Source organism: Scyliorhinus torazame, chromosome 21 (assembly GCF_047496885.1).
Source record: "Scyliorhinus torazame isolate Kashiwa2021f chromosome 21, sScyTor2.1, whole genome shotgun sequence".
Lineage (NCBI taxonomy): Eukaryota > Metazoa > Chordata > Chondrichthyes > Carcharhiniformes > Scyliorhinidae > Scyliorhinus > Scyliorhinus torazame.
The window spans coordinates 87,081,570-87,102,273 of NC_092727.1; the positions used below are offsets into that span (position 1 = coordinate 87,081,570).

General features: G+C 52.8%; 1 long non-coding RNA gene across 1 annotated transcript in view; it reads left to right on the top strand.

The window, feature by feature from the left end:
* Window positions 1-1,733, top strand: part of LOC140398389 (uncharacterized) — an 83,629-nt gene extending 81,896 nt beyond the window's left edge. The window contains exon 3 of the long non-coding RNA XR_011937473.1: window positions 771-1,733. This is a non-coding gene — a long non-coding RNA (uncharacterized lncRNA). The remainder of the gene's footprint in view (window positions 1-770) is intronic.
* The last annotated feature ends 18,971 nt before the right edge of the window (window positions 1,734-20,704 follow it).

Here is a 20,704-nt window from a genome sequence, read left to right on the forward strand (position 1 = left end):
AGTTCGTTCTGGATACTCTGCACGTGCTGTCTCCCTGAGTGTGTCGTGTAGCAGGTCTGTCCTTGTCCTCGTCTCCAGCTAATACTGTCCACCAGGTGTCGTGTTTGTGCTTTTATATGTTTCCTGTCTTTGTGATTGGTTGTGGTGTTGCGTGTTCTGATTTGTCTATTGGTGTGTCTATCATGATGTGGGTGTTTGAATATCATGACAGAGGCTATTAACTGGAGATTCCCAGGATTGGTCTTTCTTAATGACCTGGTTGAGAGTAAAGGCTGTACACAATTAAATCCAAGTTTGCAGCTGCTAATAAAATGGGAGACAGGGCAGAACAAGGAGCACTAACATAACCACATGCAAAAGGAAATAATAGTTATGAGGGCAATTGGTACAAAATGTAATTCCATGCCAAAGCATCTAAAATAATTAGTATGAGAGTAAGGAAAGGAAAGATTAGGAAAGAGATCTGAAAACAAGAAATGTTTGGCAATATATAGCATTTCCTCATATAACTGAAGTGGCTTGAAGCTTGTAACAATGAATTACTTTGGGAATTAAATAGGCAAGCATGCCAGTAACATTTGTAAAACAGCAATACCTGTGTGACATGTATCACTAATTACAACAACAGCCGGGGTATAGCCTGCAACAGTATTGTTAGTACATGGCCTCTAAAATGGACTCAATGCATTCATTAATTTAATGCTAGTTAGTATTTAAAGAGTCAGAGATGCACTGTCTACAATAACTTCTGAATTGTTATTTTCTGATAGAATTCATTCAATCATTATGGCTTTGGCTCCTCAGCTATGCAGCGGGATTCTCCGTTCCTCAGACTAAGTGTTGACGCCGGGGCAGGTTTCATGGACTTCCATGGTAGCAAAAGTGGTGCCACACATGGACCGATTCAGCTGGGGAGAGGATAGCACCGGCGCTATGTGGAACACAATCGATTCCAATGAGAAATGCTGCCGGATTCGGCAGGTCCGTGATTGACACTCGGGAGGCTGACAAACTGCAGACGCATATCCCCACAAACACTCATCCCAGCCAACAAGATGGCACTGGCTGCGCTGGAGCCCACCTGTCCTGCTGATGGGTCAGCTGGGGCCCTGGGGGAATACCCATACGACCTGTGGCCCGAAGTGCACAATGGGCATTTGGCGGTGTGCTCAGCTGCATGGCTGCCTTGCAGGCTGCGGCAATGGTGCTCTGTGCCCATCCACCCCCACCCTACAGTCCACCTCCTGGCCACCCGCGCTACTCCCCCCAGCCCTGCCAGAAGCCCACCCGGCCAGCGGCACAACTGTCAGCAAACTATGGTGATGTTGGACCACTTTCCGTACCCCCTCTCTTCCCCTCAGCAGCCATGGCGCCTGTATCATGACTTTTAAAAGCACAAGTGAACCTCGCCATTGAGAATTCACCCCAATGGAGATGGAGCATCCTGGAGACCCCGGAGAATATCGGGTCAGGGGGCCAATGATATGCCAATGGTGTTTTCGGTATGTGCGTTCTGGAATGCATTGACACTGCTGACGAGACACCAGAGAATTGCAATTTGGTGTGAAACCAGCGCCCGCTACGATTTTGGCATCAAAACGTTTCTCTACTCCCGTGTCGGCCGGTGGGGAATCCCGCTCATGGAGTTTACGGAACTTGACTTGTGTTTACATGTGCCACATGTTCAATACCCTTTAACTGTGTCATCAGTGTTTCATCGGACAGCACAGGCTCTTCTGTGGCTAACCAATTATTTTTTATTTAAAAAAAATATGTTTATTCAAATTTTTCCAACAAAATTTTTTAACAAACAATCCCCCCCCCATAACAAAAAGAAGAAAGAACACAAACACCACAATCAAAAATAATAAACTACTTATACATTGGGTTTCTCCCGCATATATTAACCCCCCCATATGACATTCAAATGTACCCTTGGGGAACCCCCCCCCCCCCCACCCGCCCAAATACCCCCCCGAAAGAGCCCCCCCCCCGGGTTGCTGCTGCTGCTGACCTCCTCCTAGCGCTCCGCGAGATAGTCTAGGAACGGTTGCCACTGCCTGAAGAACTCCTGCACAGACCCTCTCAAGGCAAACTTTATCTTCTCCAGCCTAATGAACCCTGCCATGTCATTTATCCAGGCTTCCACACTGGGGGGCTTCACGTCTTTCCATAATAGCAAGATCCTCCGTCGGGCTACCAGGGACGCAAAGGCCAGGATACCGGCCTCTTTCGCCTCCTGCACTCCCAGTTCGTCCGTTACCCCAAATAATGCCAACCCCCAACTCGGCTTGACCTGGACTTTCACCACCTTGGACATGGTCCTCGTGAAACCCCTCCAGAACCTATCCAGTGCCGGGGACGACCAGAACATGTGGACATGATTCGCCGGGCTTCCCGAGCATCTCCCACACCTGTCCTCCATCCCAAAGAACCTACTCAACCTCGCCCCTGTCATATGCGCTCTGTGAGTAACCTTATATTGTATTAGGCTGAGCCTGGCGCAAGAGGAAGAGGAGTTAACCCTACTCAGGGCATCAGCCCACAGACGCTCATCAACATCAATCTCCTCCCCAAGCTCCTCCTCCCACTTGCCCTTTAGCTCCTCTACCGAAACCTCCTCCTCTTCTTTCATCTCTTGATAGATCGCCGAAACCTTGCCTTCTCCGACCCATACACCCGAAATCACCCTGTCCTGAATCCTCTGTGCCGGGAGCAACGGGAATTCCCTCACCTGCCGCCTCACAAACGCCCTCACTTGCATATACCTGAATGCATTTCCCGGGGGTAACCCAAACTGCTCCTCCAGCACCCCTAGGCTCGCAAACGTCCCATCTATAAACAGGGCCCACATTCTTCTGATCCCTGCCCGATGCCAGCTCCGAAACCCCACCATCCATCCTTCCCGGGATGAACCGATGTTTCTCCCGAATCGGGGACCAAACCGAGGCTCCCATCTCGCCCCTATGCTGTCTCCACTGCGCCCAGATCTTCAACGTTGTCGCCACCACCGGACTCGTGGTGTACCTTGTCGGCGAGGGTGGCAGCGGTGTCGTCACCAGCGCCCTCAGGCTCGTGCCCCTGCAGGACGCCATCTCCAACCTCTTCCACGCCGCCTCCTCTCCCTCTATTACCCACTTACGGATCATCGCCACGTTGGCTGCCCAATAGTAGCCGCACACGCTCCAGAAACACCCTCTTTACCCTCGGGGTCTTATTTGTTCACACGAAACCCATGATGCTTCTACCTACCCGTTTAAAAAAGGCCTTGGTAATCATAATGGGAAGGCACTGGAACACAAAGAGAAACCTCGGGAGGGCCATCATTTTAACCGACTGTACCCTGCCCGCTAGCGAGAGTGGCAGCACATCCCATCTTTTGAAATCCTCCTCCATCTGCTCTACCAACCGCATCAAATTGAGATTGTGCAGGGCGCCCCAACTCCCAGCCACCTGGATCCCCAAGTACCGGAAGTTCCTTTCCGCCCTCTTCAATGGTAGGTTGTCTATCCCCCTTCCCTGGTCCCCTGGATGCACCACAAAGAGCTCACTTTTCCCTACGTTGAGCTTATAGCCCGAGAAGTCCCCATACTCCCTTAGGATCCGCATGACCTCCACTATCCCCTCACTGGATCTGCCACATACAGCAACAGGTCGTCCGCATACAGCAACACCCGATGTTCCTCTCCCCCTCGGACCAACCCCCTCCATTTCCTGGACTCCCTTAGTGCCATGGCCAAAGGCTCAATTGCCAATGCAAACAACAAGGGGGACAAGGGGCACCCCTGCCTCGTCCCTCTGTACAGCCGAAAGTGCTCCTACCTCTGCCGATTCGTAGCCACACTTGCCACCGGGGCTCTATATAGGAGCCCGACCCAACTGATAAACCCCTCCCCGAACCCAAACCTCCGCAACACGTCCCAAAGATACTCCCACTCCACCCGGTCGAAGGCCTTCTCCGCGTCCATAGCTGCCACTACCTCCACCTCTCCCTCCACCTCCATTTTGGCATCATAATCACGTTGAGGAGCCTCCGCACATTAGTGTTTAGCTGCCTGCCCTTTACAAATCCCGTCTGGTCCTCATGAATCACCCCAGGGACACAGTCCTCAATTCTCGTAGCCAGCACTTTTGCCAGCAACTTAGCATCCACATTGAGGAGCGAGATCGGTCTATACGACCCACATTGCAGTGGGTCCTTCTCCCGCTTCAGAATCAGCGAGATCAGCGCCCCGGACATTGTCGGGGGCAGGGTCCCCCTCTCCCTTGCCTCATTGAAAGTCTTCACTAACAACGGGCCTAGCAAGTCCACATATTTCCTATAAAACTCGACCGGGAACCCATCTGGCCCCGGGGCCTTCCCCGCCTGCATGTTCCCCAATCCTTTAACCAGCTCCTCCAACCCAATTGGCGCCCCTAAACCAGCCACCTCCTGCTCCGCCACCCTCGGGAACCTCGGTTGATCCAAAAATCGTCACATCCCCTCTTCCCCCGCTGGGGGCTCAGATCTGTACAGCTCCTCATAGAAGTCCTTAAATACCTCATTTACTCTCACCGCACTCTGCACCGTATTCCCCCTGCTATCCTTAACTCCACCTATCTCCCTCGCTGCCACCCTCTTACGGACCTGGTGTGCCAGCGTCCGGCTCGCCTTCTCACCATACTCGTACGTCGCCCCCTGTGCTTTCCTCCACTGTGCCTCTGCTTTCCCTGTGGTCAACAGGTCAAACTCCGTCTGGAGGCTTCGCCGCTCCCTAAGTAGTCCCTCCTCAGGGGCCTCTGCATATCTCCTGTCCACCCTTAAGATCTCCCCCACCAACCTCTCCCTCTCCCTGCCCTCTCTCTTCTCCCTGTGGGCCCTAATGGAGATTAACTCTCCCCTGACCACCACCTTCAACGCCTCCCAGACTACCCCCACCTGCAACTCTCCGTTGTCATTGGCCTACAAGTATCTCTCAATGCTCCCCCGCACCCTCCCGCACACCTCCTAATCCGCCAGTAATCCCACATCAAGACGCCACAGCGGGCGCTGGTCCCTCTCCTCTCCTAACTCCAGCTCCACCCAGTGCGGGGCGTGGTCTGAGATGGCTATGGCCGAATACTCTGTTCCTTCCACTTTCGGGATTAGCGCCCTTCTCAAAACAAAAAAATCTATCCGGGAGTAGGCTCTATGTACATGAGAAAAGAATGAGAATTCCCTGGCCAGGGGCCTAGCAAACCTCCATGGATCCACTCCCCCCATCTGGTCCATAAACCCCCTAAGCACCTTGGCCGCAGCCGGCCTCTTCCCCGTCTTGGATCTGGAGCGATCTAATGCTGGATCCAGCACCGTGTTGAAATCCCCCCCCATTATCAAGCTTCCTGCCTCCAGGTCCGGAATCCGACCCAGCATGCGCTTCATAAATCCGGCATCAACCCAGTTCAGGGCAAAAACATTTACCAGTACCACCCACACCCCCTGCAACCTACCGCTCACTATCACGTATCGACCTCCATTATCCACTACAATATTCTTGGCCTCAAACGACACCCGCTTCCCCACCAGTATTGCAACCCCTCTGTTCTTCGCATCCAGCCCCGAATGGAATACCTGTCCTACCCATCCCTTTCTCAACCTGACCTGGTCTGCCACCTTCATATGTGTCTCCTGAAGCATGACCACGTCTGCCTTCAGTCCCTTTAAGTGCGCGAACACTCGGGCCCTCTTAACCGGCCCATTCAGGCCCCTCACATTCCTAGTTATCAACCGGATTGGGGGGCTTCTCACCCCCCCCCCTGCCGACTAGCCATCTCCTTTTCTAGGCCAGTCACGTGCCCGCGCCTCCCGCACCCTCCAGCCCCCCAGACGGCGGACCCCCGCCCCAACCACCTCTCCTATTTCCAGTTCCCCATTGGCCAATGCAGCAGCAACCCTATACCCCCCCCCCCCCCGCTAGATCCATATCTAGCTCTTTTGCTCCCCCCATTACACTCCCGTAAGTCAGCTGACTCCTGCTGACACCAGCCTCTCCCGCCTTCCCATCGACCCCCCCAGTGTGGGAATCCCCCCTCCCCCTCCTCCCTAGCAGTCAGTGTGCGCTCCTCCGACCCCCACCGCTGCCCTTCCCTAGCGCGGGAAAAAGCCCGCGCTTTCCTGAGCCGGCCCCACCCCCTCTGGCGCAGCTCCTTTTGCGGCCTTATCTCAATTCCCCCATCCCCGGGTCTCCCCTCCCTCCAACACCGGCGCCCACACTCTCCCATAGTCTCCCCATCAAATCCCTTCACCCATCCCCATCCAGCACCCAACCAAGGGAACATTCCCTACACGTAGTTAAAACCATATATACAGCAAACATCCCCCCCCACAACTACAGACCCTCAATTTGAGTCCAACTTTTCAGTCTGTATAAAGCTCCAAGCCTCCTCAGGCATTTCAAAATAGTGGTGCCGATCTTGGAATGTGTCCCACAATCGCGCTGGCTGCAGCATACCGAACTTCACCCCCTTCCGATGGAGCACCGCCTTAGCCCGATTAAAGCCAGCTCTCTTCTTGGCCACCTCTGCACTCCAGTCCTGGTAGATTCGGATCTCCGTGTTCTCCCACCTGCTGCTCCGCTCTTTCTTGGCCCATCTCAAGACACACTCTCTATCCATAAAGCGGTGAAACCTCACCACTACAGCCCTTGGCGGCTCGTTGGCCTTGGGTCTCCTTGCCAGGACCCGATGAGCCCCATCTAGCTCCAGGGGACTCGGGAAGGCTCCCGCGCCCATCAGCGAATTGAGCATCATGCTCACATATGCCCCAGCATCGGGCCCCTCAACTCCTTCAGGGAGACCCATAATCCGAAGATTCTTCCTCCTCGACCTATTCTCCAGGTCCTCAAATCTTTCTGCCCACCTCTTATGCAGGGCCTCATGTGCCTCCACCTTCACCGCCAGGCCCAAGATCTCATCCTCGTTCTCCGAGGCTTTCTGCCGCACCTCCCGGATCGCCGCCCCCTGGGCCCTCTGGGTCTCCACTAGCTTCTCAATCGCCGCCTTCATTGGCGCCAACATTTCTGTCTTCAGCTCCTCAAAGCAGCGTTTAAGAAACTCCTGCTGCTTCTGCGACCACTGCGCCCATGCTGCTTGGTCTCCACCCGCCACCATCTTGCTTTTTCTCCCTCTCACTTTTCGCTGCTCCAAGATCCCTTTTTTCACCGCTCCACTCCTGGTCCAATCCATATACTGTCGGGGGGACCTTGCTGTCACCTTCCCACACTGGAAGCCATCGAACAAGTGCCGTTGGGGCCCCTCTAGAGAGCCCTAAAGTCCGTTCCCGGTGGGAGCTGCCAAACGTGCGACCTATTCAGGCATGGCCGCAACCGGAAGTCGACCAATGATTGACCAATGGTGAGGGCATCCTGTTTTTTTCATTCTTTCACTGGATGTGGGTGTCGCTGGCTAGGCCAGAATTTATTGTTCATCCCTAATTGTCATTGGGAAGGTGGTGGTGAGCAGCCTTCTTGAACCACTACTGTCCATGTGGTATATGTACACCCACAGTGCTGTTAGTGAGGGAATTCCACGATTTTGACCCAGCAACAAAAATAACGGCAATATAATTTCAAGTGAGGATGATGTGTTGATTGGAGGGTAACTTGCAGCTGGTGGTGTTCCCATGCAACTGCTGTCCTTGTCCTTCTAGGCAGTAGGGTTTGTGGGTTTGAAAGGTGCTGTGCATCTTATAGATGGTACACACTGCTGCTACTGTGAAGCAGTAGTGGAGGGCGTGAATACTTGTGGATGGGGTGCCAATCAAGCAGGCTGTTTTGTCCTGGTTGGTGTTGAGATTCTTGAATGTTGTTGGAGTTCATCCAGGCAAATGGGGAATATTCCAGCACACTCGTGACTTGTGCCTTATAGATGATGGACAGGCTTTGGGGAGTCAGGTCATGAGTCACTCTCCCCATAATTCCCAGCTTCTGACCTGTTGTTGTAGCCACAGACTCTATATAGCTGGTCCAGTACCGTTTCTGGTCAATGATAACCCCCAGGATGTTGATAGTCTTACCACTGAATTGTTCCCAGACTATAAACCATGAACAAACTCAGAATACAGGAACCACATGACTCCTGCTCAATGTGTGGAAGTAAAGGGGGTGAAATTGAACTAGGCCAGCAATGCAAAATATGTTTGTAATGAACAGTCAACTTTTCATCACGGCATATTTTATTTATTCGTTGACTTGCAAAGTATTGCCAAGATTTTAAAATTACAAAGCAAGTAAAAGGGACAGCCAGACTAGGAAGAGAGTCTCCAGAATGTGAACTATGTTCTGTAAGCTTCAATGGAAAGAAGCTCAGAGGTAGTGTAAAATTGGATGCTGATTTGCTGCTGTTGATCAATTTCATCCCCACGCCATCTGTATCATTTGTAAAAGCTAGCTTGTGTGAGGCACTGATACAGCCCACTTCACTGGACTCGTGCTCAAGAAGTCCAGGCTAGTGCTCTGGAGACACAAGTCCAAATCCCATCATGCCAGGTGGAGAATTGAAATTGTCAAGAAGCAAAGGTAGTTTTACGTGGTCTATGTTTGCATTGTTGGATGTTAAAAATAAGGTATGGATTTAATGGAGTTTAATTTAGTGTTTCTATGTGAGAAAGGGTGAAGCTCTAGCTAGATTTGTGATGAACAAAGGTGTTTGCATGTATGGCCGTTTTTGGTTTCATTTTAAAATGTGTTTCTATTGTGCTCCGAGAGTTTACGGTGTGAAAAGTTAACAAGAGCTTAGAGAAAGATTGAGCTGTTGCAGAACAACCAGGGGCCACCTTTATGGGAAAAGACTTTGGGCGTGATCTAAACATTGAAACTGAGCCCTGAGATGAGCAAGTTTAGGCAGGTGTTTCCTGTGCTTGCTCTGCCGAGAAACAGCATACTATCTATCGGGACCCTGTTTCAAATTGGGGTCTCAGCGGGGAACTCCCTGCCGAGACCACACTTAGTCCTGCTTCCTGCACTCCTGCCAGAACTCCTGAACTCCTGACTCTCAACCCCCTGACATGACCCCCCCACCCCCCCAAAAGCCCCAACTCACCTACAAAAATGAAATGAAAATCGCTTATTGTCACAAGTAGGCTTCATGAAGTTACTGTGAAAAGCCCCTAATCGCCACTTTCCAGCGCCTGTTCGGGGAGGCTGGTACGGGAATTGAACCCGCGCTGCTGGCCTCGTACTGCATTACAAGCCAGCTATTTAGCCTACTGTGCTAAACCAGCCCCTGCATAAAGTGGATCTTTGCACCCCTGCATCCCACCACAGAGGCCCAGGCCAGCCCTGGGCCCTATCCCCAGCGTGGGAAAAATGCCAGCCTGGCATCTTGGCAGTGCCCCTGCCAACTGCCAGTGCCACCTGGGCACCTTGGCAGTGCCAGGCTGGCTCTGCCAAGGTGCCAAAGTGACACCAGCAGTGCCAGGATTCTGTTCTGCCCAAAGGGCAAGCATCTGGGGGCCTCCGATCCCCTAGGAGACCCCACAAGTACCGTTCCATCTGGACCCGTTTGTGTGCCCAGCATTGAACGGCGCTCGCCCGAGGTGAAGGGACACAACGTGGCCAGTAAATCACAGCCTGAGACCAATTTGTTGTATTCATTTTCAAAAGTTATTTGTGGGTGGGGTGAGGGGTGACGCCATGCTTAATGTTGACCTTTGGGTGGCAAATATGCTTGCCCCAGCCCTGGGTGGTGGGAGGATGTCAAAACTGAGTATCAGTTCATGTATGAAAGCAGCTTCCATGCTTGCAGATCATGTTGTCAAGCAGCAGTGCATAAATAAAATGAGTCACAGGACTGCGAACGGAGAAATGAATGCAAGAGAATAATCGTGGCATGACACAAAAATTAATGCTAACACATTCCTTTGTAAGTGGGTAGATAAAACCTATGCAGAAAACCACAAGTTGCAATGAAAGGGACAAAGTTGCGACACTCCAGTCATATGAATACTTCTCCGAAGCAAATTTGAAATTCCTGTTTTGTTAATGAAGCACATTTATAGTACAGAAGAGGCCCTCTGACCCATCGAATCAGCACCGACAAACCTACACTAAATCTACACTAATCCAAAGTTCCAGCACTTGGCCCAAAGCCTTGAATGCTATGACATTTCAAGTGCTCATCCACGCGTTTTCTAAAATATATATTCAAACATTTTGTTTATAACATATAAAATATTCAAATCATTCCAACAAGTTTTACATTATTACAAAAACAAAATATCTCCACCACCACCCCATCAAACCTAACCCAGCCCCATATCAAGACTACCCTCTCCCTGTCATAATATACACCAGTATATCATGGTGAAGATACACACACACTGATGGACACACAGCGGGACCAATCAACACACACAACACCGCAGCCAATCACCAGTTAGAGCACACTCACTATAAAGACAGGGGGCATCAGAATTCCCGTTCATTCGGGATGCAGCCTCCTACAAGGACAGAGCTCACAGCTTACAGCACAGATCCTCACCATGTGCTGAGTGCATTGACTGGTTAGGACAAGGCACACGTCTTTAGTTTAATCTAACATCGTGTTAACCCACAGTGAAAGTATGTTCAACAGTTTCTAACTTAATAAAATAGTGTTGCACTATTTTAAGTGTTGGTGGCCTGTATGTGTTCCACGGATCCAGAGCACCCAACACATCATGATACCAGGAGTTGAGGGATATTAGAACTTCTTAGACCTACCTGCAAGTGATCTGCCTTCCACCAGCATACCGACATCCTGCGAAATGGACAGCGTCCGCCCGCCGCCGCCGCTCCGCATCACCGGTAACCTAGGGGCCAACTGGAAGATATTCAAACAACGCTTCCAGCTCTACCTTGAAGCCACAGCCCCCCCCCCATCGGTAACCAGCTGCAGCCATCTGCCCCACTCCACTCCCCAGGGTGAAAAGAAAAGACAAAATTTACCACACCATGTATCCATAACAGCTCCCCAACCCAAACCCAACCTTTATATCAAACATTATAGGAAGAAAATAGAAACCCACACCCCATCCACTCCCTGCAACACTTCCAATAATACCATAAACAGCCCCCAAACCGGAGTTTTGGACTGGTTTGAACTGCACAGGATGAAAGAAGTGTCTTTCTCTATCTTCCTTTTAAAAGCTGTTCCAGACTGCTTGGTAACTTAAAAGAGATAATTGCGACTTCCGGGTGCGGCGATGACCAGCTAAGTCGCACGTTTCGGCAGCTCCCGGTGGAACAGACTTTTGGGCTCTTAATAGGAGCCCCATCGGCAATTTTAACGGCAAATAACACTGTGCGGTAATCCAGAAGGGAATCCCCCCCTGGACACGGATGGAAAAAAGAGAGGAAAGTAGCCGGATTGCGGTGGATCCTCAAGAGCAACGGCCAGGAAGGCAGGAACAAAGCAAGATGGCGTCGGAAGGAGGCAGTTTAATATGGGGCCCTGACCAACAAGAGTTCCTGCGGCGTTGCGTAGATTAACTCAAAAAGGAGATGAAGAAGGAGCTGTTGGCCCCGATATTACAAGCGATTGAGGGGCTAAAGGAGGAGCAAAAGACCCAGGAACAGGAGCTTCGGGTCGTGAAGGCAAAGGCTGCTGAGAATGAGGACGACATACAGGGCCTGGTGGTGAAAACGGAGATCCACGAGGCACAACGCAAAAGATGTGTGGAAAGGCTGGAGAACAATGCGAGGAGGAAGAACTTAAGGATTCTTGGTCTTCCCGAAGGTGCAGAAGGGGCGGACGTCGGGGCATATGTGAGCACGATGCTGCATTCGTTAATGGGATCGGAGGCCCCGACGGGACCGCTGGAGGTGGAGGGAGCCTATCGAGTTATGGCACGAAGACCGAGGGCTGGAGAAACTCCTCGAGCAATAGTTGTGAGATTTCTCCGATACAAGGACAGAGAGATGGTCCTCAGATGGGCCAAGAAAACTCGGAACAGTAGGTGGGAGAATGCGGTGATCCGCGTGTATCAAGATTGGAGTGCGGAGGTGGCGAGAAGGAGGGCAAGCTTTAATCGGGCCAAGGCGGTGTTGCATAAAAGGAAGGTCAAATTCGGAACGTTGCAACCGACAAGACTGTGGGTCACACATCTAGGGAAACACCACTATTTCGAAATGGCAGACGAGGCGTGGACATTTATTCTCGAGGAGAAGCTGGAGGGAGCGGGCCAGAAAAAGAACGTTTGGGACAAAAGTGGGGGGGTGAATTTGTGGGATGAAGGGGGGAAAAGGGGGAAGAGAGGACTTCCCAGATTGTTAAACCTGTGACCCTGTAACTTCTCTCTCTTCCCCATGTCGTGGTGGAGGGGGTGAGGGAGGATGAGGAGCTGTGGCCGCCGGCCATTGGGGGCGGGGCCAAAAGGGGAAGCGTGGGCTTTGTTCCCGCGCTATGGTAATCATGGCGGGAACAGGGAAGCAGGAAGGAGGGGGCCTCGCACAGTGTGAGCCGAGGTCACGGGGGGAAGCCGAGGTCGGCCAGAGTTTGCTGACTTCTGGGAGCAACATGGGGGGTGCAATTACGCTAGCTTGGGATCTAGCGGGGGGGGGGGGATTAACTGGGTTGCTGCTGCTGGGGAGAAGGGGGAGCTGGTATGGGAGGGGGGGTTGGGGCGGGGGGGCGCTGCCTGGGGGGGATACAGCTACGTGGGAACCGGGTGAAGAGCTGGATTGAAAATGGAAATGGCTAGTCGTCATGGGGGGGGGGGGGGGGGGGGTAAAGAGCCCCCCAACCCGGTTGATCACGTGGAATGTGAGAGGGCTGAACGGGCCGATTAAGAGGGCACGGGTACTCGCACACCTAAAGAAACTTAAGGCAGATGTGGTTATGCTTCAGGAGACGCATCTGAAGCTGACAGACCAGATTAGACTTCGCAAAGGATGGGTGGGCAGATGTTTCATTCGGGGCTAGATGCAAAAAACAGGGGGGTGGCCATACTAGTGGGGAAGCGGGTAATGTTTGAGGCAAAGACTATAGTGACGGATAGTGGGGGCAGATACGTGATGGTGAGTGGCAAACTGCAAGGGGAGGCGGTGGTATTAGTGAACGTGTATGCCCCGAACTGGGCTGATGCCAATTTTATGAGGCGTATGTTAGGACGAATCCCGGACCTAGAAGTGGGGAAGTTGGTCATGGGTGGAGACTTTAATACGGTGCTGGACCCAGGGCTGGACAGATCGAGGTCCAGGACCGGAAGGAGGCCGGCTGCAGCTAGGGTGCTTAAGGATTTTATGGTGCAGATGGGAGGAGTAGATCCCTGGAGATTTAGTAGACCTAGGAGTAAGGAGTTTTCGTTTTTCTCCTATGTACATAAAGTATTTTCACGAATAGATTTTTTTGTTTTGGGAAGGGCACTGATCCCAAAGGTGACGGGGACGGAGTACACGGCTATAGCCATCTCGGATCATGCTCCACACTGGGTGGACCTGGAGATAGGGGAAGAAAAACAAACGCTTCCACCCTGGAGAATGGACATGGGATTATTGGCAGATGAGGGTGTGTGTTTAAGGGTGAGGGGGTGTTTTGAAAGGTACTTGGAACTTAATGATAATGGGGAGGTACCGGTGGGAGTGGTCTGGGAGGCACTGAAGGCAGTGGTTAGAGAGGAGCTGATATCTATTAGGGCACATAAAGGAAAGCAGGAGGGTAGGGAAAGGGAGCGGTTGTTGAAAGAACTTCTGAGGGTGGACAGACAATACGCGGAGGCACCGGAGGAGGGACTATACAGGGAAAGGCAAAGGCTACATGTAGAATTTGACTTGTTGACTACGGGTAAGGCAGAGGCACAATGGAGGAAGGCACAGGGTGTACAGTACGAATATGGGGAGAAGGCGAGTAGGTTGTTGGCCCACCAACTGAGGAAAAGGGGAGCAGCAAGGGAGATAGGGGGGGGTGAGAGATGAGGAGGGAGAGATGGAGCGGGGAGCGGAGAGAGTGAATGGAGTGTTCAAGGCATTTTATGAAAGATTATATGAAGCGCAGCCCCCGGACGGGAAGGAGAGAATGTTGTGCTTTCTGGATCAGCTGGAATTTCCTAAGGTGGAGGAACAGGCGAGAGTGGGGCTGGGAGCACAGATTGAGATGGAGGAAGTAGTGAAAGGGATTGGAAGCATGCAGGCGGGGAAGGCCCCGGGACCAGACGGATTCCCAGTTGAATTCGATAAGAAATATTTGGACTTGCTGGCCCCGCTACTGATGAGAACCTTTAATGAGGCGAGGGAAAGGGGGCAGCTGCCTCCGACTATGTCAGAGGCAACGATATCGCTCCTTCTAAAGAAGGAAAAAGACCCGCTGCAATGCGGGTCATACAGGCCCATTTCCCTCCTGAATGTGGATGCTAAGATTCTGGCCAAGGTAATGGCAACGAGGATAGAGGATTGTGTCCCGGGGGTGGTCCACGAGGACCAAACTGGGTTTGTGAAGGGGAGACAGCTAAATACAAATATACGGAGGCTGCTAGGGGTAATGATGATGCCCCCACCAGAGGGGGAAGCGGAGATAGTGGTGGCGATGGATGCTGAGAAAGCATTTGATAGAGTGGAGTGGGATTATTTGTGGGAGGTGTTGAGGAGATTTGGCTTTGGGGACGGGTATATCAGGTGGGTACAGTTGCTGTATAGGGCCCCGATGGCGAGCGTGGTCACGAATGGACGGGGGTCTGACTATTTTCGGCTCCATAGAGGGGCGAGGCAGGGATGTCCTCTGTCCCCGTTACTGTTTGCATTGGCGATTGAACCCCTGGCCATGGCACTGAGGGGTTCCAGGAAGTGGAGGGGAGTACTTAGGGGGGGAGAAGAACACCGGGTATCTCTGTATGCGGATGATTTGTTGCTATATGTGGTGGACCCGGCGGAGGGGATGCCAGAGATAATGCGGATACTTGGGAAGTTTGGGGATTTTTCAGGGTATAAACCGAACATGGGGAAAAGTGAGTTATTTGTGGTGCATCCGGGGGAGCAGAGCAGAGAGATAGAGGATTTACCGTTGAGGAAGGTAACAAGGGACTTCCGGTACTTGGGGATCCAGATAGCCAAGAATTGGGGTACATTACATAGGCTTAATTTAACACGGTTGGTGGAACAGATGGAGGAGGATTTCAAGAGATGGGACATGGTGTCCCTGTCATTGGCAGGTAGGGTGCAGGCGGTTAAAATGGTGGTCCTCCCGAGATTCATTTTTGTGTTCCAGTGCCTCCCGGTGGTGATCACGAAGGCTTTTTTCAAAAGAATTGAGAAGAGCATTATGAGTTTTGTGTGGGCTGGGAAGACCCCGAGAGTGAGGCGGGGATTCTTGCAGTGTAGTAGGGACAGGGGGGGGCTGGCACTACCGAGCCTAAGTGAGTACTACTGGGCCGCCAATGTTTCAATGGTGTGTAAGTGGATGGGAGAAGGGGAGGGAGTGGCGTGGAAGAGATTGGAGAGGGCGTCCTGCAGGGGGACTAGCCTGCAAGCAATGGTGACAGCGCCGTTGCCGTTCTCACCAAAGAAATACACCACAAGCCTGGTGGTGGTGGCTACATTGAAAATTTGGGGGCAGTGGAGACGGCATAGGGGAGGGACGGGAGCTTCGGTGCGGTCCCCGATAAGAAACAATCATAGGTTCGTTCCGGGGAGAATGGATGGGGGATTTGGAGCATGGCAAAGAGCTGGGGTAGTACAATTAAGAGATCTATTTGTAGATGGGACGTTTGCGAGTCTGGGAGCGCTGACGGAGAAATATGGGTTGCCCCAAGCGAATGCATTTCGGTATATGCAATTGAGGGCTTTTGCGAGGCAACAGGTGAGGGAATTCCCGCAGCCCCCGACGCAGGAAGTGCAGGATAGAGTGATCTCAGAGACATGGGTGGGGGACGGTAAGGTGGCGGACATATACAGAGAGATGAGGGACGAGGAGGAGATCATGGTAGATGAGCTGAAAGGGAAATGGGAAGAAGAACTGGGGGAGGAGATTGAGGAGGGGCTGTGGGCTGATGCCCTACATAGGGTAAACTCATCGTCCTCGTGTGCCAGGCTAAGCCTGATACAATTTAAGGTGCTACACAGGACGCATATGACTGGAGCACGGCTTAGTAAATTTTTTGGGGTAGAGGATAGGTGTGCGAGATGCTCGAGAGGCCCAGAGAATCACACCCACATGTTCTGGTCATGCCCGGCACTACAGGGGTTCTGGGTGGGGGTGGTAAAGGTGCTTTTGAAGGTGGTGGGGGTCCGGGTCAAACCAAGCTGGGGGTTGGCTATATTTGGGGTTGCAGAAGAGCCGGGAGTGCAGGAGGCGAGAGAGGCTGATGTGTTGGCCTTGTTCCCTTGTAGCCCGGCGCAGGATATTGTTAATGTGGAAGGAAGCCAAACTCCCGGGGGTGGAGACCTGGATAAACGAAATGGCAGGGTTCATAAAGTTAGAACGGATTAAGTTCGTGTTAAGGGGTTCGGCTCAGGGGTTCACCAGGCGGTGGCAACCGTTCGTCGACTACCTCACAGACAGATAGAGGGAATGGAAAAGAAGTAGATAACAGCAGCAACCCGGGGGGAGGGGGGGGGGGGGAGGGGAATCGGACGGACTCTCAGGGAGGTTATTGTATATGTATAGGTATTTGGTATATGTAATTGTATATTGGATTGCTGGATTGTATTTTTGGAGAGTATTTATTTTGGACAAGGCAGTTGCCATTTAGTTTTGTTTTTTGTTTTTGTTTATATATTACTTATTTATTTGTTTAAAACTGGCCATGGTTATTTATATTGCTTTATTGTTGTGTAAAAGAAACACTACGTATTGTTATGTTTGGCCAAAAAACTTGAATAAAATATATTTTTTTTAAAAAAGAAAGAGGCCGATGTCGTGGCCTTTGCGTCCCTAGTAGCCCGACGTAGGATTTTACTCATGTGGAAGGAAGCAAAACCCCCCGGACTGGAGGCCTGGATAAACGATATGGCGGGGTTCATAAAACTAGAGCAGATGAAGTTTGCGCTGAGAGGATCGGCTCAAGGGTTAACCAGAAGGTGGCAACCGTTCCTCGACTACCTAGCGGAACGTTAGAGGGAAGATAGATGGCCAGCAGCAGCAACCCAGGGGGAGGGGGGGGCAGGGGAGGGAGGGGGGATAAATTGTTTGGGTTTTTGGAGGGGGAGAGGGGGCGGGGGGGAGTATGACTTTGTGTTGGAGGGCTCCTGCTCGAGGCTTGATTTTTTAGAATTTAATGCCCGGTCCGAGGGGCAATTTTTGGTTAAATAAGTGCAGGAAGACAAAAGGAAGAAAGATGTCCAAAACCTAAAGGAAAGCTGCCGTGAAGAAGGAGGCAAGTGAAGGTTCACCATCGAGTGGAAGGGTCGGCTCGGCAACTGGAAGGAAGGCGGAGGCTGGGTCACTGGGCGGGCCTGCGTTGTTCACGGCAGAAAAGACAACCGAGGTGATGGTTGTGGAACTTGAAAAACAGTTCACAAAGCACATGGAGGTGATGAGGAAGGAGATGATGGCATCATTGAAGGTACTGCTGGAGGAGGTGATTGCCCCGGTGAAGGTGGCGGTGTCGAAGATATTGGCCGAGATGCGGGAGCAGGGTGAGAAACTGAAGGGAGTGGAAGAGGCCTTGTTGCAACACGGTGATCAACTCACCTCGATGGGTGAGGAGCTGCAAGGGTGGTGGAGGCCAACTAGAATCTGCGAGGAGCGACTTCCGGGTGCGGCTATGCAGAGCTAAGTCGCATGTTCGGCAGCTCCCGCTTGGAACAGACTTTTGGGCTCTTTACAGGGCCCCCAACGGATTTTTTTTGACATTTCCCGGTGTGGGAAGAAGACTGCAACATTCCCCCGACAGTGTCCCCCAGCAATGGTATGTCTCTTGGTTAACAGACCCGGCAGAAACAGTAAAAGATTTGGCTGGAGCTGCAGTAAAGACAAAAGCCTCTTCCAGCATGCAGGTGGGTGAAGGGCAAGCTTAAAGGCTTCAAACTGACTTGAGGGCCTTTATTAAAGGTGACTCCTAGCAGCAGAGGGAACAACTGTGAAAAGATCTCACCAAGGCCATTGAAGAAGCGGAGACGAGGCTTCCGGTGGCGGCCATGAAGGAGTAGGTCGCGCATTCGGCAGCTCCCGTCTGGAACGGACTCTCAGACCTTTTTCAGGAGTTTCCACAGACTTTTGGGGCAGATTGGTGAAGCGAACACTGCCAAAAGGATTCCCTCTCGAGACTTCCGGTTGCGGCTATGCGGAGCTAAGTCGCACATTCGGCGGCTCCCGCAAAAACGGACTTTTGGGCTCTTTTCAGGGCCCCCAATGGCACCTTTTCGACGTTTCCCAGTGTGGGAAGGAGTTAATAACAGCTCCCCATCAGTATATGTTTTTAACTAGGAGCGGGGTGACAAAAAAGGTGGTGGTGGACCCGAAGAAGGGAGGGAAGAAGGACAAAATGGCGGCGGGCGGAGACCAGGCAGCTTGGAGGCAGTGGGCGGAGGAGCAACAGGAGGGTATCCAGCACTGCCTCAGAGAGATTAAAACGGACCTGCTAGAGCCGATAAAGGCTTCTATTGATAAGCTGCTGGAGACACAGACGGCCCAGGGGGTGGCGATCCGAGAGGCTCGACAAAAGATCTCTGACAATGAGGACGAGATCTTAGGCCTAGCGGTAAAGGTGGAGGCGCACGAGGCGCTCCACAAGAAATGGCAGGAGCGGTTCGAGGGGATGGAGAATCGGTCGAGGCGGAAGAATCTGCGGATACTGGGCCTCCCGGAGGGGCTGGAGGGGCCGGACATGGGGGCCTATGTGGTCACCATGTTGAACTCGCTGATGGGAGCGGGGTCCTTCCAGGAGCCCCTGGAGCTGGAAGGAGCCCATAGAGTGTTGGCGACGAGGCCCAAGGCTAACGAGCCTCCGCGGGCGGTGCTGCTGCGGTTCCATCGATTCGTCAATCGGGAGTGTGTGCTCAGGTGGGCCAAGAAGGAGAGGAGCAGCAGGTGGGAGAACGCAGAGGTTCGAATATACCAGGACTGGAGTGCGGAGGTGGCGAAGAAGAGGGCCGGGTACAATCGAGTGAAGGCGGTGCTGCACAGGAAGGGGGTGAAATTTGACATGTTGCAGCCGGCGCGACTGTGGGTTATCTACAAGGACCGGCACCATTATTTTGAGTCTCCACAGGAGGCGTGGGCCTTTGTTCAGGCCAAGAAGCTGGACACAGACTGAGGGTCAGGATGGGCGGTTGGGGACTGCGGTGGATATGTTATGCCTATTTTTTGTTTGGTGGGGGGCCTTTGCATTGTTTTGGGTTTCTTTTTCTCTGTGTTTTTCTCTTTCGGGTTGGGGAGGGTGGATGGGGCGGGTTGGGCACTGTTTTTGGTTGGTGGCGGGGACTGGTAGGTGGAGAGCGTGGGCTTTTTTCCTGCGCCGAAGACTGGGGGGGGGGGGGGTGCGGGGCCGGGGCGGGGAAGCGGGGATTGTTTCCCGCGCTTAGAACGGAGGGGGGAGGGGGACAGCCTGTGGATGGGGAGCGGGAGAGGAGGGTGTGCCACACAATGGGTGGAGTCGAAGGGGAGGCGGGAGTGGCATGGGTCAGCAGGAGTCAGCTGACTTGCGGAAGTGCAATGGGGGGAGTAAACCAGCTAGGATGGGTCCAAGCCGGGGGGGGCGGGGGGGGGGGGGGAAATCGAGTTGCTGCTGCTAAGATCAAGGAGAAGCTGGAGAGAGTGGGGTGGGTCAAGACGGGGGTATGCCGCTGTGGGGAACGGGCCGGGTGTGGGGTGCGGGCGCGTGGCTGGCCGAGGAGGGGTCATGGCTAGTCGGCGGGGGAGGGGGGCGGGTAGCCCCCTAATCCGGCTGATAACCTGGAATGTAAGGGGACTGAATGGGCCGGTTAAGCGGGCCCGCGTGTTCACGCACCTGAAGGGGCTCAAGGCGGATGTGGTTATGCTCCAGGAGACACACCTGAAGCTGGCAGACCAGGTAAGACTGAGGAAAGGGTGGGTAGGTCAGGTGGTTCACTCGGGGCTAGATGCCAAAAATCAAGGGGTGGCGATCTTGGTGGGAAAGAAGGTGTTATTCGAGGCGTCGAGCATTGTGGCAGATAATGGCGGTAGGTACATAATGGTAAGTGGTAAGTTGCAGGGAGAGAGGGTGGTACTGGTCAATGTGTATGCTCCGAACTGGGACGATGCGGGTTTTATGCGGCATATGTTGGGTCGGATCCCAGACTTGGAAGTGGGGGGGCCTGATAATGGGGGGAGACTTTAACACGGTGTTGGATCCTGCACTGGATCGCTCCAGGTCTAGGACGGGTAGGAAGCCGGCAGCGGCTAGAGTGTTGAGGGGATTTATGGACCAAATGGGAGGGGTGGACCTTGGAGATTTGCAAGGCCGGTGGCTAGGGAATTTTCATTCTTCTCACATGTCCATAAGGCTTATTCTCGAATCGACTTTTTCATTTTGAGTAGGGCGCTGATAGCGAGAGTAGAGGATACCGAGTATTCGGCAATAGCCATTTCGGACCACGCCCCGCATTGGGTGGACTTGGAGATGGGGGAGGAGAGGGACCAGCGCCCGCTGTGGCGCTTGGAGGTGGGGCTGTTGGTGGAAGAGGAGGTGAGCGAGCGGGTCCGAGGAAGTATAGAGAGGTACTTGGAGACTAACGACAACGGGGAGGTCTGAGTGGGGATGGTATGGGAGGCACTGAAGGCGGTGGTGAGGGGAGAGCTGATCTCCATTAGGGCC